General features: G+C 44.2%; 2 non-coding genes across 2 annotated transcripts; both read left to right on the top strand.

The window, feature by feature from the left end:
• The first annotated feature begins 2,447 nt into the window (after positions 1-2,447).
• On the top strand, positions 2,448-4,402 carry LOC128923332 (small subunit ribosomal RNA). Its single transcript, XR_008472299.1, has one exon. It is a non-coding gene; the product is annotated as a small subunit ribosomal RNA (ribosomal RNA).
• Positions 4,403-4,893: 491 nt separating this feature from the next.
• LOC128923168 (5.8S ribosomal RNA) lies at positions 4,894-5,072 on the top strand. Its single transcript, XR_008472203.1, has one exon. It is a non-coding gene; the product is annotated as a 5.8S ribosomal RNA (ribosomal RNA).
• The last annotated feature ends 9,928 nt before the right edge of the window (positions 5,073-15,000 follow it).

Here is a 15,000-nt window from a genome sequence, read left to right as displayed (position 1 = left end):
GATTTCGGGTTGGTGAGGTGTACGTGGCAGAAAACATATATGTTGTATGAAACTTTGACATTAGTACTTGTATGAAAATTTTAATACTTGTATGAAATTGCATACTTAGTACTTATATGAAAATTATTTTCATATAAATAAAAAAGTATTTAAGTGTAATATATAAATGAAAGCAAAAAAAATTATTCCTGGTTTGCTACAGTTGGTTTAAATAGAAATAATTTTGTTAATAATGAAATGTTATTAATTGAGATTATTCTTCTATACCTAACATAATGTAGTCGTTTTTTTTTTTAATTTAACTTTTTTTGGGGTTTGTTCTTCTATTCACATAAAATATATGTGGGTAAAGAATAAAATTCAATAAAGTTAAATATTTATATTATTACGCTCGAATACTTTCATATCATATATGAAATAAAATGAAAAATAATTGAGTTGCAATTATTAATTTCAAATCAAAAGAAAAACGTATATACTCTTAAAAAAAGATATATACACTATATGCATTGAAATAAAGTAAAATGTATAAAAAATGATATTATTTGAAAGTTTAACAAATACAAGAAGAAACATCGTCCTTACATTAATAATTATATTATATATGTATAGAGAACGAAAATTCTTTCTCACGATAAGATACAATCTCTCAAAGTCCGAATAAGACCGCAATAAATAATACAATAATATGAAATTTAAATGAAATGAAGTAAATTTTTTAATCGATCATAGTAGAAGAAATTTCATAATTATTTATTGTCGCGATTTCGTTAATGCTCGAAAATTTTACGAAAAGATCCGGCGACTAACTGAAGGTTTCAAGACCGGAGCACACTCCTGTATGACCCCCAGCGGTGATCTAGTGGTTGATGACCAGAGTATACTGTGTTTGTGGAGGGAACACTTCTCCAGCCTGCTGAATGGCAGTGAAAGTACAACACCAGGAGATGGCGAACCCGATTCCCCAATCGACGACGATGGAACAGATGTTCCATTCCCCGACCGTGAAGAAATTATAATAGCAATTACCCGCTTGAAGAACAACAAGGCGGCGGGGGCCGATGGATTGCCGGCCGAGCTATTCAAATACGGCGGCGAAGAGCTGATAAGGTGCATGCATCAGCTTCTTTGCGAAATATGGTCGGAAGAAAGCATGCCCGACGATTGGAATCTCAGTGTACTCTGCCCAATCCACAAAAAGGGAGACCCCACAATCTGCGCCAACTATCGTGGGATAAGCCTCCTTAACATCGCTTATAAGGTTCTATCGAGCGTACTGTGTGAAAGACTAAAGCCCACCGTCAACAAACTGATTGGACCTTATCAGTGTGGCTTTAGACCTGGAAAATCAACAACTGACCAGACATTCACGATACCAAACGAGGTTTCAGACAAGGTGACTCGCTATCGTGCGACTTCTTTAACTTGATGCTGGAGAAAATTATAAGAGCTGCAGAGCTAAATAGAGAAGGTACAATCTTCTACAAGAGTGTACAGCTCCTGGCGTACGCCGATGATATTGATGTCATCGGAAACAACACCCGCGCCGTTAGTTCTGCTTTTTCCCGCCTGGATAAGGAAGCGAAGCGAATGGGTCTGGTGGTGAACGAGGACAAGACGAAATATCTCCTGTCATCAAACAAACAGTCAGCGCATTCGCGTCTTGGCTCCCACGTCACTGTTGACAGTCATAACTTTGAAGTTGTAGATAATTTCGTATACCTAGGAACCAACATTAACACCGATAATAATGTCAGCCTTGAAATCCAACGCAGAATCACTCTTGCCAACAGGTGCTACTATGGACTGAGTAGGCAATTGAAAAGTAAAGTCCTCTCTCGACGAACAAAAACTAAACTCTACAAGTCCCTCATCATTCCCGTCCTACTTTATGGTGCAGAAGCGTGGACGGTGTCAACATCCGATGAGACGGCACTAGGAGTTTTCGAGAGAAAGGTTTTGCGGAAGATATACGGTCCCTTAAACATTGGCAACGGCGAATACCGCAGAAGATGGAATGATGAGCTGTATGTGTTGTTCGACGACATAGACATAGTCCAGCGAATAAAAAGACAGCGGCTACGCTGGCTGGGTCATGTTGTTCGAATGGATGAAAGTGCCCCAGCTCTGAAAGTTTTCGATGCAGTACCCGCTGGTGGAAGCCGAGGAAGAGGGAGACCTCCACTCCGGTGGAAGGACAAGGTGGAGAAGGACCTGTCTTCACTTGGTATTACCAATTGGCGCCAAACCGCCAAAAGGAGAGATGCGTGGCGCACTGTTGTGGACTCGGCTATAACCGCGTAAGCGGTTTCTACGCCAGTTAAGAAGAAGATTTCGTTCTTCTTTGCATTTTGTATATGTCGTGTACTTAATTTTCAAATATTGAAAATATCATTATAAAAATTTATATAGTATAAAAAATATTATATAAATGAATAAAAAATATTATTCTGGTTGATCCTGCCAGTAGTTATATGCTTGTCTCAAAGATTAAGCCATGCATGTCTAAGTACAAACAAATTAAAAGTGAAACCGCAAAAGGCTCATTATATCAGTTATGGTTCCATAGATCGTTAACAGTTACTTGGATAACTGTGGTAATTCGAGAGCTAATACATGCAAAATAAACACGGACCTTTTGGAACGTGTGCTTTTATTAGGCTAAAACCAAGCGATCGTAAGATCGTTATATTGGTTGAACTCTAGATAACTTGCAGATCGTATGGTCTCGTACCGACGAGAGATCTTTCAAATGTCTGCCCTATCAACTTTTGATGGTAGTATCTAGGACTACCATGGTTGCAACGGGTAACGGGGAATCAGGGTTCGATTCCGGAGAGGGAGCCTGAGAAACGGCTACCACATCTAAGGAAGGCAGCAGGCGCGTAAATTACCCACTCCCAGTTCGGGGAGGTAGTGACGAAAAATAACAATACAGGACTCAGATCCGAGGCCCTGTAATTGGAATGAATACACTTTAAATCCTTTAATAAGGACCTATTGGAGGGCAAGTCTGGTGCCAGCAGCCGCGGTAATTCCAGCTCCAATAGCGTATATTAAAGTAGTTGCGGTTAAAACGTTCGTAGTTGAATTTGTGCTTCATACGGGTAGTACAGCTATAATTGTGGTATGTACATTACCTTATGTATGCAAGCGTATTACCGGTGGAGTTCTTATATGTAATTAATACAATGTATTTTTTATATATTCCTCCTATTTAAACCTGCTTCAGTGCTCTTCATCGAGTGTTGTTGTGGGCCGGTACAATTACTTTGAACAAATTAGAGTGCTTAAAGCAGGCTCTAAATGCCTGAATATTGTGTACATGGAATAATGAAATAAGACCTCTGTTCTACTTTCATTGGTTTTTAGATCAAGAGGTAATGATTAATAGAAGCAGTTTGGGGGCATTAGTATTACGACGCGAGAGGTGAAATTCTTGGACCGTCGTAAGACTAACTTAAGCGAAAGCATTTGCCAAAGATGTTTTCATTAATCAAGAACGAAAGTTAGAGGTTCGAAGGCGATCAGATACCGCCCTAGTTCTAACCATAAACGATGCCAGCTAGCAATTGGGTGTAGCTACTACTATGGCTCTCTCAGTCGCTTCCCGGGAAACCAAAGCTTTTGGGCTCCGGGGGAAGTATGGTTGCAAAGCTGAAACTTAAAGGAATTGACGGAAGGGCACCACCAGGAGTGGAGCCTGCGGCTTAATTTGACTCAACACGGGAAAACTTACCAGGTCCGAACATAAGCGTGTAAGACAGATTGATAGCTCTTTCTCGAATCTATGGGTGGTGGTGCATGGCCGTTCTTAGTTCGTGGAGTGATTTGTCTGGTTAATTCCAATAACGAACGAGACTCAAATATATTAAATAGATGCTTTCAGGATTATGGTGTTGAAGCTTATATAGCCTTCATTCATGAGTTCATCTTGAATGTGCAAGTGTTTGAATTAGTTTATATAAGTGGAGCCGTACCTGTTGGTTTGTCCCATTATAAGGACACTAGCTTCTTAAATGGACAAATTGCGTCTAGCAGTAACGAGATTGAGCAATAACAGGTCTGTGATGCCCTTAGATGTCCTGGGCTGCACGCGCGCTACAATGAAAGTATCAACGTGTATTTCCTAGACCGAGAGGTCCGGGTAAACCGCTGAACCACTTTCATGCTTGGGATTGTGAACTGAAACTGTTCACATGAACTTGGAATTCCCAGTAAGTGTGAGTCATTAACTCGCATTGATTACGTCCCTGCCCTTTGTACACACCGCCCGTCGCTACTACCGATTGAATTATTTAGTGAGGTCTCCGGACGTGATCACTGTGACGCCTTGTGTTTCACGGAAGGAAGTAAAAGTCGTAACAAGGTTTCCGTAGGTGAACCTGCGGAAGGATCATTATTGTGTTCCTAACCGTAAATATTATAAAAAAAACAAACAAACAAACAAACAAAAAAATAATAAAAAAGAAAAATTATTTTCTTTTTTTTCTTTTCATTCATTTATTTGAATGTTTTTCTTTTTTTCTTTTTTTTTTTACTCCTTGAAATATAATGAAAATTATATCGCATACATTGTATTTCAACGCAACAAACCTTTAAACATATATAGTTGTACTTATTATTTATAAAAATAATATAAATGATAAGTTAATTTGTTCTCATTAACGTGTAATTCCTTAAAAATTTATAGAAATTAAATAAAATGTAATAAAAAAGGAATTACTGTATTTGTTAGACTAAGACATGCGCAACTTGTAAATGTTTGGGTTGAAAATTACAATTTATTGAAAGATGTTTTAAAATAACTTATATAATATACGAAAACGAAATGTTATTCTTTCAATAAATTAAAAACTCTTGACGTTAAATTAAAATAAACAAAAAAATTATCACTCTAAGCGGTGGATCACTCGGCTCATGGGTCGATGAAGAACGCAGCTAACTGTGCGTCATCGTGTGAACTGCAGGACACATGAACATCGACATTTTGAACGCACATTGCAGTCCATGCTGTTATGTACTTTAATTAATTTTAAAGTGCTGCTTGGACTACATATGGTTGAGGGTTGTAAGACTATGCTAAATTAGTTGCTTATTCTTTTAGTCAATTAAAAGAATTTAAGCACATGGTATATTACTGGATTGTATTTTTCAATCCATAATATTAATAGCATAAAAAGAAATATAGAAAATATATTCTTGAACACCTCATATTTGAACGAAATTTTATAATAAATAAAAATCTTAGTATTCCCAAAAACAATAAAATTTCAATATTATTTCAAATAATATATACATTTAGAGGAACGTCTAGCATAAAATATTATTACTAATAGTGTGCATTTTTTTCATATAAGGACATTGTAATCTATTAACATAATAAAATATTTATCACAAGATCATTGGTGTTAAGTTTATTCAAATTAATTTGCTTTTAGCTTATTAACATAGAATAAATACTGATGATTTGATAAAGTGTTGATAGATTTTACATATATAATGCTTAAATTCTTTTGAATTTTACAATAATATTATTATCATTGATTTTAATATTAATTGTATGCATTTATATGATTAACAATGCGAAAGATTCAGGATACCTTCGGGACCCGTCTTGAAACACGGACCAAGGAGTCTAACATATGTGCAAGTCATTGGGTTATATTAAACCTAATGGCGAAATTAACTTAACTTTTATATAATGGGATTAATTTTTAGTGAAATATTTTACTATTAATTCAATCCCGGGGCGTTCCATATAGTTATGTATAATGATAATTTATTATTATTTATACCTCTAACTGGAGCGTACCTTGAGCATATATGCTGTGACCCGAAAGATGGTGAACTATACTTGATCAGGTTGAAGTCAGGGGAAACCGTGATGGAAGACCGAAACAGTTCTGACGTGCAAATCGATTGTCAGAATTGAGTATAGGGGCGAAAGACCAATCGAACCATCTAGTAGGTGGTTCCCTCCGAAGTTTCCCCTCAGGATAGCTGGTGCATTTAAATGTTATGTAAAATAATCTTATCTGGTAAAGCGAATGATTAGAGGCCTTAGGGTCGAAACGACCTTAACCTACTGGTAAGCAGAACTGGCGCTGTGGAATGAACCAAACGTAATGTTACGGTGCCCAAATTAACAACTCATGCAGATACCATGAAAGGCGTTGGTTGCTTAAAACAGCAGGACGGTGGACATGGAAGTCGTAATCCGCTAAGGAGTGTGTAACAACTCACCTGCCGAAGCAACTAGCCCTTAAAATGGATGGCGCTTAAGTTGTATACCTATACATTACCGCTAAAGTACATGATTTATAATACAATTTCGGTTGGATTATAAATTTTGAAACTTTAGTGAGTAGGAGGGTACAATGGTGTGCTTAGAAGTGTTTGGCGTAAGCCTGCATGGAGCCGCCATTGGTACAGATCTTGGTGGTAGTAGCAAATAATCGAATGAGACCTTGGAGGACTGAAGTGGAGAAGGGTTTCGTGTGAACAGTGGTTGATCACGAGTTAGTCGGTCCTAAGTTCAAGGCGAAAGCCGAAAATTTTCAAGTTTTAATGAATTGTTGAGAATATATTATTATGTTTTCTTCATAGCAATTAAACACTTGAATAATTTTGAACGAAAGGGAATACGGTTCCAATTCCGTAACCTGTTGAGTATCCGTTTGTTATTAAAAATGGGCCTTGTGCTCATCCTGGCAACAGGAACGACCATAAAGAAGCCGTCCAGAGGTATCGGAAGAGTTTTCTTTTCTGTTTTATAGTCGTACTTCCATGGAAGTCTTTCGAAGAGAGATATGGTAGATGGACTAGAAGAGCATGACATTTACTGTTGTGTCGATATTTTCTTCTCGGACCTTGAAAATTTATGGTGGGGTTACGCAAACTTCTCAACAGGCCGTACCAATATCCGCAGCTGGTCTCCAAGGTGAAGAGTCTCTAGTCGATAGAATAATGTAGGTAAGGGAAGTCGGCAAATTAGATCCGTAACTTCGGGATAAGGATTGGCTCTGAAGATTGAGATAGTCGGGCTTGATTGGGAAGCAATACCATGGTTTATGTACTCGTTCTGGGTAAATAGAGAATTTCGGTTCTTGTTCCCCGGATAGTAGTTACGTAGCCAATTGTGGAACTTTCTTGTTAAAATTTTATAAGAATTATATCGCAAGATAGCCCCTCGGGGAGTATCGTGGTGGTTGTGGTTCAATACCCAAATGCGGGGAGAGTGATTTTGGTCACTCAATGTGGAGTTGCATTGCAACCGGGTGCTGGACCCAAAGTACGGCAGAGGTTTTAGATAGGCCTCGAACCTCACCAAGGTGGTTAGTGTGTCCATTCCACACGCCAATTGGTACTGAATAATGCATTGCATTTTTCGGGGCGCTGATCATCGCATTGATTTGATCCGCTGTGCTTTTGAGCACCGTGAGGTAAGGCCGTCGTCGGCAGGTACTCACGTTAATATTGGCTTTAGATGTCCCTATCTATTCATTCGTTAGTTGGCTTTCGACGCGGATAGACGTGCGTGCGCATCGTTGTGATTTTGGTGAGTTTTTCTTGGCGAGTGGTTTTTGCGATTTTTCCGTATTCTCTTTTGTGCGGTCATTTGTTTACGCGGTGTGTTATTGGCACCGTTATTGCCTGGCGTGGGTAGGTAGTGTTGTTGTTGCTACGGTCGCGTGTGGATTTGTGTGACTGCACATTGTTGTGCATTCTCCGCATTTTTGTGCGCGCGTGGTTGCGGTTTTTCGGTACGGGCGTGTGTTTTGTACAGTTTTGGTAGACTGTACAGTGCGTATTGGGTAAGTACAACATTGTTGTTATCTAAAGTAGCGTGGGTATCCACATAGTTGTTGTTGGTGGGCTGTCGCACAGTTTCAGTGGTTTACCGTGTTGTTGGTATTCCTGCTGGCTGGATTGCCTACCAGTGAGTGCTGTGCTGAGCGCCTGGCGTTCAGTTGCGCTTGTTTCGGGTTTGCCCGTACAGTTGTGCCCAAAGGGTGCCTGGGGCTGTCCCAGTGCTGAGGTCGCTGACTGTTGCGTCGACTGCGGTCGTAGCAGAGTGCTGTTAAGCCCACAGTGCGGTTGGTACAGTGCCACAGCGGTTGACTCGCGACCGTTACGGGGACATTGATCTGTCCGGCGGTCTTTTTGAGTAGCCTTTTCAGACCTTTGGCTGGGTTGTGGGCTGTGCCCTCGCGAGAGCGCATTAACCGACTGCTTGGGTGCTGACTGCTACAGAGCGAGTATACGTGTGAGTCAGCGTCTTCAGTGCGTTCAGTTGCACGCGCCTGGAGAGCAGCTGTTTCGGGTTTTACCTGAGCAGGTAGCTTCTGCGCCAGTGTTCGCCGGCGTAACAGCCTGCCTGGGGGTAGGCCGAAGGTGGGAATGGCTCCACCACGGAGGAGGAGGGTAAAGTCCCTCGCTGAAAGCAACGAGTCGGGCCCCATAACTGTGATGGTGGAAACGTCGTCGGGTGATGAGGAGGTGAGGCCACCGGTGAGGTCTCCGCCGCGGAGGAGGGCGCGTTTGTGGTCGCCTCTGTTGGTGAAATCGGAGAACAGTGGGAGTGAGAGCGGTAGCGGAATAGGTGGCACCGCTGAAAAAGCGGTTGCTCACTCCGCAGTTTCGGGTGCTGCTAAGCCGGCGGTAACAGCGGCACTGGGAAGGGCGTCGCGGATAAGGGCGTCGCTGATAAGGGCGTCGCGAAAAAGGGCGTCGCTAAAAAGAGCGTCGCGAAGGGGGGTTCGGCGAAAGTCAGCTCGGTAAATGAGGGGGGGAAAAGTGGGTGTGGAGGTAATGGGGGTGTGGTTGGGGGAGGCGCTATCAGCCATGTCGCTGCCATGAAGGCAGTGACGGCTGAATTAAATGCCTTGGTGTTTGGGGTGAAGGACTTTGAGGTCACTACCGCGAAGGGGCTGATGGAGCTTGCCTCGAAGTACGAGGCGCTCCTGATGACGGTAGTAACCGAGAATGCCCATCTTCGCGGTCAGGTTGACGCTCTAAGGGGGGGTTGTGGGGGATATATTGCCCAACCGAAGAGGGCGGTTGTGGGGTTGGCTCCGGCTGAGTCGGTGCGTGCGCCTCCAGCACCTGTGTTGGAGGCGATTGCTCCGGCATTGCCGAAGCCCGTGGAGACGTAGTCGGTGGTTGTGCGCAGCAAGGCCCCGACGACTTCCTCTAAGGAAGTCATAAAAAAGGTGGTGAAAGAGGTGGGACCTTCCCTCGGAGTGCGAGTGCACGAGGTGAAGCCAATTAAGGGTGGTGGGGTGGTTATTCGCACCCCCTCTGTTTTAGAGAGGGAAAAGGTGGCGAATAATACCAAATTCGGGGAGGTGGGATTGGATGTGACTGTGAACCGGAAGTTGGGTCCGCGGGTTGTGGTTCAGGGGGTTCACACCGAAATCTCCCATGATGACTTCATGGAGGAGCTCTTTCGGTCGAACCTCCAGGACGTCAGCCCTGAGGCACGAAAGTCGGATGTGCGGATGGTCAGTCGGCCCTGGAAGGTGGCCGCTGATGGTAGCACCAACGTTGTCCTTGAGGGTTCGGACAAATCAATGTCCGCCCTCTTGGAAGCGGGACGGTGCTACATACAGTGGTTTTCCTTCAGGGTTCGACCGGATACCCCTGTTGCTGGCTGCTTCCGGTGTATGGGTTTTGACCATAGAGTGGCTGAGTGTAGGGCCAAATCAGATGTCTGTAGGAGGTGCGGTCAGGAAGGCCACAGAGCTGCCGGTTGCGTCAATGCACCCCATTGTCGCAACTGTGCATTTAAGGGTAGGCCAGCTGGGCATCTTATGATGTCCGCTGTCTGCCCCATATACTGTGGTGTTGTTGAGCGCGCCCTCGCCAGACACTGATGGGGGTATCTTTCAGCTAAATTGTCAGGGATCGTATGCCGTGATGTGTGAGTTGGGGGGTTGTATGCTTGAGGGTGGGTGCGGCATTGCCTTACTCCAGGAGCCCTACACCACCAATGGTGTGGTTCGGGGTCTTCCTGGGGTTTTCAGGGTCTTTACGGACCTTGGGGGTAATGCCGCAATTGTTGTGACGGATCCAAACTACGATTGCGTAGTGTTGGATTCGTCGCAACAGGGGGTGTGTGTTTCAGTAGAGGGGGAGTTCGGTAGGATGATTGTCGCTAGTTTGTATTGCAAATTTAGCGAGCCCCTAGAGCCCTACCTGGGCTACATGGATAAGCTACTACTACTGGGGAGTAGTAGCCCATTTATCCTAGGGTTGGATGCAAATGCCTCGTCCTCGATGTGGTTTAGTAAGGTATCCAGACATTCGTCTGGATACCAAAGCCACATCCGAGGCGAGGTATTGAGTGAATGGGTGGTGGCTAAGAGCCTCCACATTTTGAATGAGCCGAGTGAATGGTTTACGTTTGAGGGGCCTAGGGGCATGAGTGATATTGACGTAACGTTAATGAATGAGGCAGCAAGGAGAGCGTTTGACGTCAGTTGGGAGATTAGGGGAGGGTGGGGATTGAGTGACCATAATTTGATACAAATTATGGTTTCTCCGCAATCCCCACCCTCGGCGTACGTGGGTCCATTGCGGCGATGGCGTACCTCTGGTACTGACTGGAACCAATATGGACAGAATGTAAGGGAAGCGGTATTGGAAATACCGCTTAGTGAGTTTGAGGAACTGGGGGTGGACGAGCAAATTGCTCGGCTGTATGAGTTGGTGTGGTGTGTTAATGATAGGGTTTTCAGGAAGTATGAAAGTTCTAGGATTAGGAAAATTAAGTGGTGGACGAATGAGTTAACCTTGAAGAGGAGGACTGTCCGGCGGTTGAGACGAAAGTTTCAGCGTTCTCGGCGGTCCAATTCGGATAGATTATCCCAGATCAGATACGATTTTAGTTGTGCGGTTAGGGAGTATAAGGATATGCTTGTGAGGATAAAAGAAGAGGAATGGAGGAGCTTTGTTGGAGAGAATAGGGACGACCCCTGGGGGCAGGTCTACAGGATCTGCAGGGGTCGTAAGAGGGAGGATATCACCTCTCTCCGCGTTGGTGACTCTGTGTTATCAACGTGGAGAGAGTGTGCGGAGGTTCTGTTAGGAGCGTTCTTTCCCAGGGCTGAGGTTCAGGCACCTCAAGCACAAGAGGTACCTGTTCCTCCACTAGAAGATGAGGAGTTGGGATACGCCTTTGGCCTGGTTAGGTCTAAACGGTCCCCAGGTTTTGATGGTTTGAACGGAGAGATGTGCAAAAGCTTGTGGAAGTTCATTCCGGAATACTTGGAGGCCATTTATAACAAGTGCGTGTGGGAGGGATATTTTCCACGTGAGTGGAAAAGTGCCAGGGTCGTCCCTCTCCTGAAGTCCCCTGATAAGATCAGGAGTGATCCTCGTTCTTATCGGGGCATCAGCCTTCTTCCGGTGCTTGGAAAAGTACTGGAGAGGGTTATGGTGGAACGACTTCAGGAGCTAACGCGGGGTATGTGGTCGGATAGGCAGTATGGGTTCAGGAAAGGACGCAGTGTGGAAGATGCGTGGATGTATGTGCAGAATGTTGTTAGGGAGAATGTCAACAAGTATGTCCTAGGCATATTTGTTGACTTCAAGGGGGCATTCGATTATCTGATCTGGGATCGAGTGATAGAACGGTTAGAGGAACTTGGCTGTCCGGAAATTAGTCTCTGGCGAAGCTACTTTTCGGACAGAAAAGCCTCTATCGTTGGGATGAATGGGAGTGTGGAGATTGGAGTGGCTCGTGGCTGTCCACAGGGATCCATCTGTGGTCCATGTAACGGGTGATTTTTTTGAGGTTAGGATTTTCATGCATTAGTATTTGACAGATCACGTGGGATTTCAGACATGGTGTCAAAGAGAAAGATGCTCAGTATGCTTTGACATTTCATCATGAATAGACTTACTAACGAGCAACGCTTGCAAATCATTGAATTTTATTACCAAAATCAGTGGCAGAAAATCCGCTTTTTTATCGACAAATTTTGTTCAGCGATGAGGCTCATTTCTGGTTGAATGGCTACGTAAATAAGCAAAATTGCCGCATTTGGGGTGAAGAGCAACCAGAAGCCGTTCAAGAACTGCCCATGCATCCCGAAAAATGCACTGTTTGGTGTGGTTTGTACGCTGGTGGAATCATTGGACCGTATTTTTTCAAAGATGCTGTTGGACGCAACGTTACGGTGAATGGCGATCGCTATCGTTCGATGCTAACAAACTTTTTGTTGCCAAAAATGGAAGAACTGAACTTGGTTGACATGTGGTTTCAACAAGATGGCGCTACATGCCACACAGCTCGCGATTCTATGGCCATTTTGAGGGAAAACTTCGGAGAACAATTCATCTCAAGAAATGGACCCGTAAGTTGGCCACCAAGATCATGCGATTTAACGCCTTTAGACTATTTTTTGTGGGGCTACGTCAAGTCTAAAGTCTACAGAAATAAGCCAGCAACTATTCCAGCTTTGGAAGACAACATTTCCGAAGAAATTCGGGCTATTCCGGCCGAAATGCTCGAAAAAGTTGCCCAAAATTGGACTTTCCGAATGGACCACCTAAGACGCAGCCGCGGTCAACATTTAAATGAAATTATCTTCAAAAAGTAAATGTCATGAACCAATCTAACGTTTCAAATAAAGAACCGATGAGATTTTGCATATTTTATGCGTTTTTTTTTTTTAAAAAGTTATCAAGCTCTTAAAAAATCACCCTTTATATGGAACCTCATGATGGACTCTCTGCTTGGGCAACTCGAACCACTCTGTAAGTGTTGTGCGTTTGCGGACGACCTTCTTCTCCTTGTTGAAGGTCGCTCAAGGCGTGAGTTGGATCGGATGGGAGGACAATTTTTGGAAATTGTCCACAACTGGGGGATAAGTGTGGGTGTAGACAGGACGATGGACAAAACGGTGACAATGCTTTTAAAAGGCAGACTGTCACCAGGGCGTCCACCGGTTGTCCGAGTGAATGGGGTCGGCATCAGGTATGTGACGCAAGTCAAGTACCTGGGGTTGACCATGAGTGAAAGAATGAGTTTTACCCCACACTTGGTGAGTGTGAAGGTGCGACTGCAGGCAGTCGTTGGTAAAGTTATGCGCGTTTTACGGAGTGATTGGGGCCTCGGACGTCGTGCTGTTCGCGCCATATATCGCGGCTTATTTGTGGCTTGTGCCACTTATGGGGCTGCTGTATGGTGGCGAACGGCCACGACGGTCTTCGGTCGCCGAAAGCTCCTCTCCTTCCAGCGTTGCATGATGCTCGCCTGTCTGCCTGTATGTCGCACCGTTTCTACGGATGCGCTGCAGGTGTTACTAGGTGCGCCCCCTCTTGACCTGGTTGTCATACAGCGTGCTGTATCATTCAGGTTAAGAAGGGGTCTGAGTGTGTCATTGCTGCGGAATGATTTGATTTCCGATGATGATGTGGAGAGGGAGGGATATCTAGGGAGCAAGAGGCTTCTAGATGATAGGGTCAGGTGTAGGTGGCAAGACCGTTGGGACAGTAGTCTCAATGGTCGGGTGACTTATGAGTAAATCCCGGGACGTTAGGTATGTAGAAGGAAACCCAGACTTCAGATTTTGTCTAAGTCTGGGTTTCCTGCTTACGGGGCATGGGCCTCTTAATGCATTCTTGCATAAGAGGCACCTTGCAGATAGTCCAGAGTGTATGTGTGGGGCGTGTGTTGAGGATTGGGTGCATGTTAAAGCGGAATGCCCGATGTACTCAGACATTAGGGACCTTGGGGGTATGGGGATTAGTTGGACTGATGGACGGTTAGATGTTAGTGGTGTGATCTCCACTAGTCGGAATGCCGAAAAGTTAGGGTCGTTTGAAAGATTTGCGCGCGTGTTGTTCAGGCGGCGAAGACAATTGGCTGAAGACCGGGGTTAGCTTCTAGTATGGAAGGTGTATGAATTGGATGAGAGAATGGGATTCAATCCCTGGTCACCAGTCCAGAGCTGTATGGAAGCTCAACTGGTAGTAGTTTCGGCTACGAGGTCTGACCGGAGACTTAATTCTGGTACCACGGGGAGCAGGAGCCCTTGGAGTTCGCTCCAACCTGCTCATGCGGACTGGCCCCTCGGGGAGTATAGTGGTGGTTGTGGTTCAATACCCAAATGCGGGGAGAGTGACTTTGGTCACTCAATGTGGAGTTGCATTGCAACCGGGTGCCGGACCCAAAGTACGGCAGAGGTTTTAGATAGGCCTCGAACCCCACCAAGGTGGTTAGTGTGTCCATTCCACACGCCAATTGGTACTGAATAATGCATTGAATTTTCGGGGCGCTGATCATCGCATTGATTTGATCCGCTGTGCTTTTGAGCACCGTGGAGTAAGGCCGTCGTCGGCAGGTACCCACGTTAATCCCACCGGACGTTGTCCCTATCTGCTATCTAGCGAAACCACAGCCAAGGGAACGGGCTTGGAATAATTAGCGGGGAAAGAAGACCCTGTTGAGCTTGGCTCTAGTCTGGCAGTGTAAGGAGACATAAGAGGTGTAGCATAAGTGGGAGATATATAATTTCGGTTATGTATCAACAATGAAATACCACTACTCTTATTGTTTCCTTACTTACTTGATTAAGTGGAACGTGTATCATTGCTTAGCCATTATATGGGTATATTTATATATCTTATGGTATTGGGTTTTGATGCAAGCTTCTTGATTAAAGTACCACGAGTTTGTTATATAATTGTAAACATATTTTAATGAAATGATAGCATTTCGGTGTTATTGTTATAATTAAAATTTGGTATAACTCCAACACTTAGGTATGATCCAATTCAAGGACATTGCCAGGTGGGGAGTTTGACTGGGGCGGTACATCTCTCAAATAATAACGGAGGTGTCCCAAGGCCAGCTCAGTGCGGACAGAAACCACACATAGAGCAAAAGGGCAAATGCTGACTTGATCTCGGTGTTCAGTACACACAGAGACAGCAAAAGCTCGGCCTATCGATCCTTTGGTTTAAAGAGTTTTTAACAAGAGGTGTCAG

This window comes from Zeugodacus cucurbitae, chromosome X (assembly GCF_028554725.1).
Source record: "Zeugodacus cucurbitae isolate PBARC_wt_2022May chromosome X, idZeuCucr1.2, whole genome shotgun sequence".
Lineage (NCBI taxonomy): Eukaryota > Metazoa > Arthropoda > Insecta > Diptera > Tephritidae > Zeugodacus > Zeugodacus cucurbitae.
The sequence above is the reverse complement of the archived record's forward strand: the minus strand, read 5'-3'. Positions and strand labels throughout refer to the sequence as shown.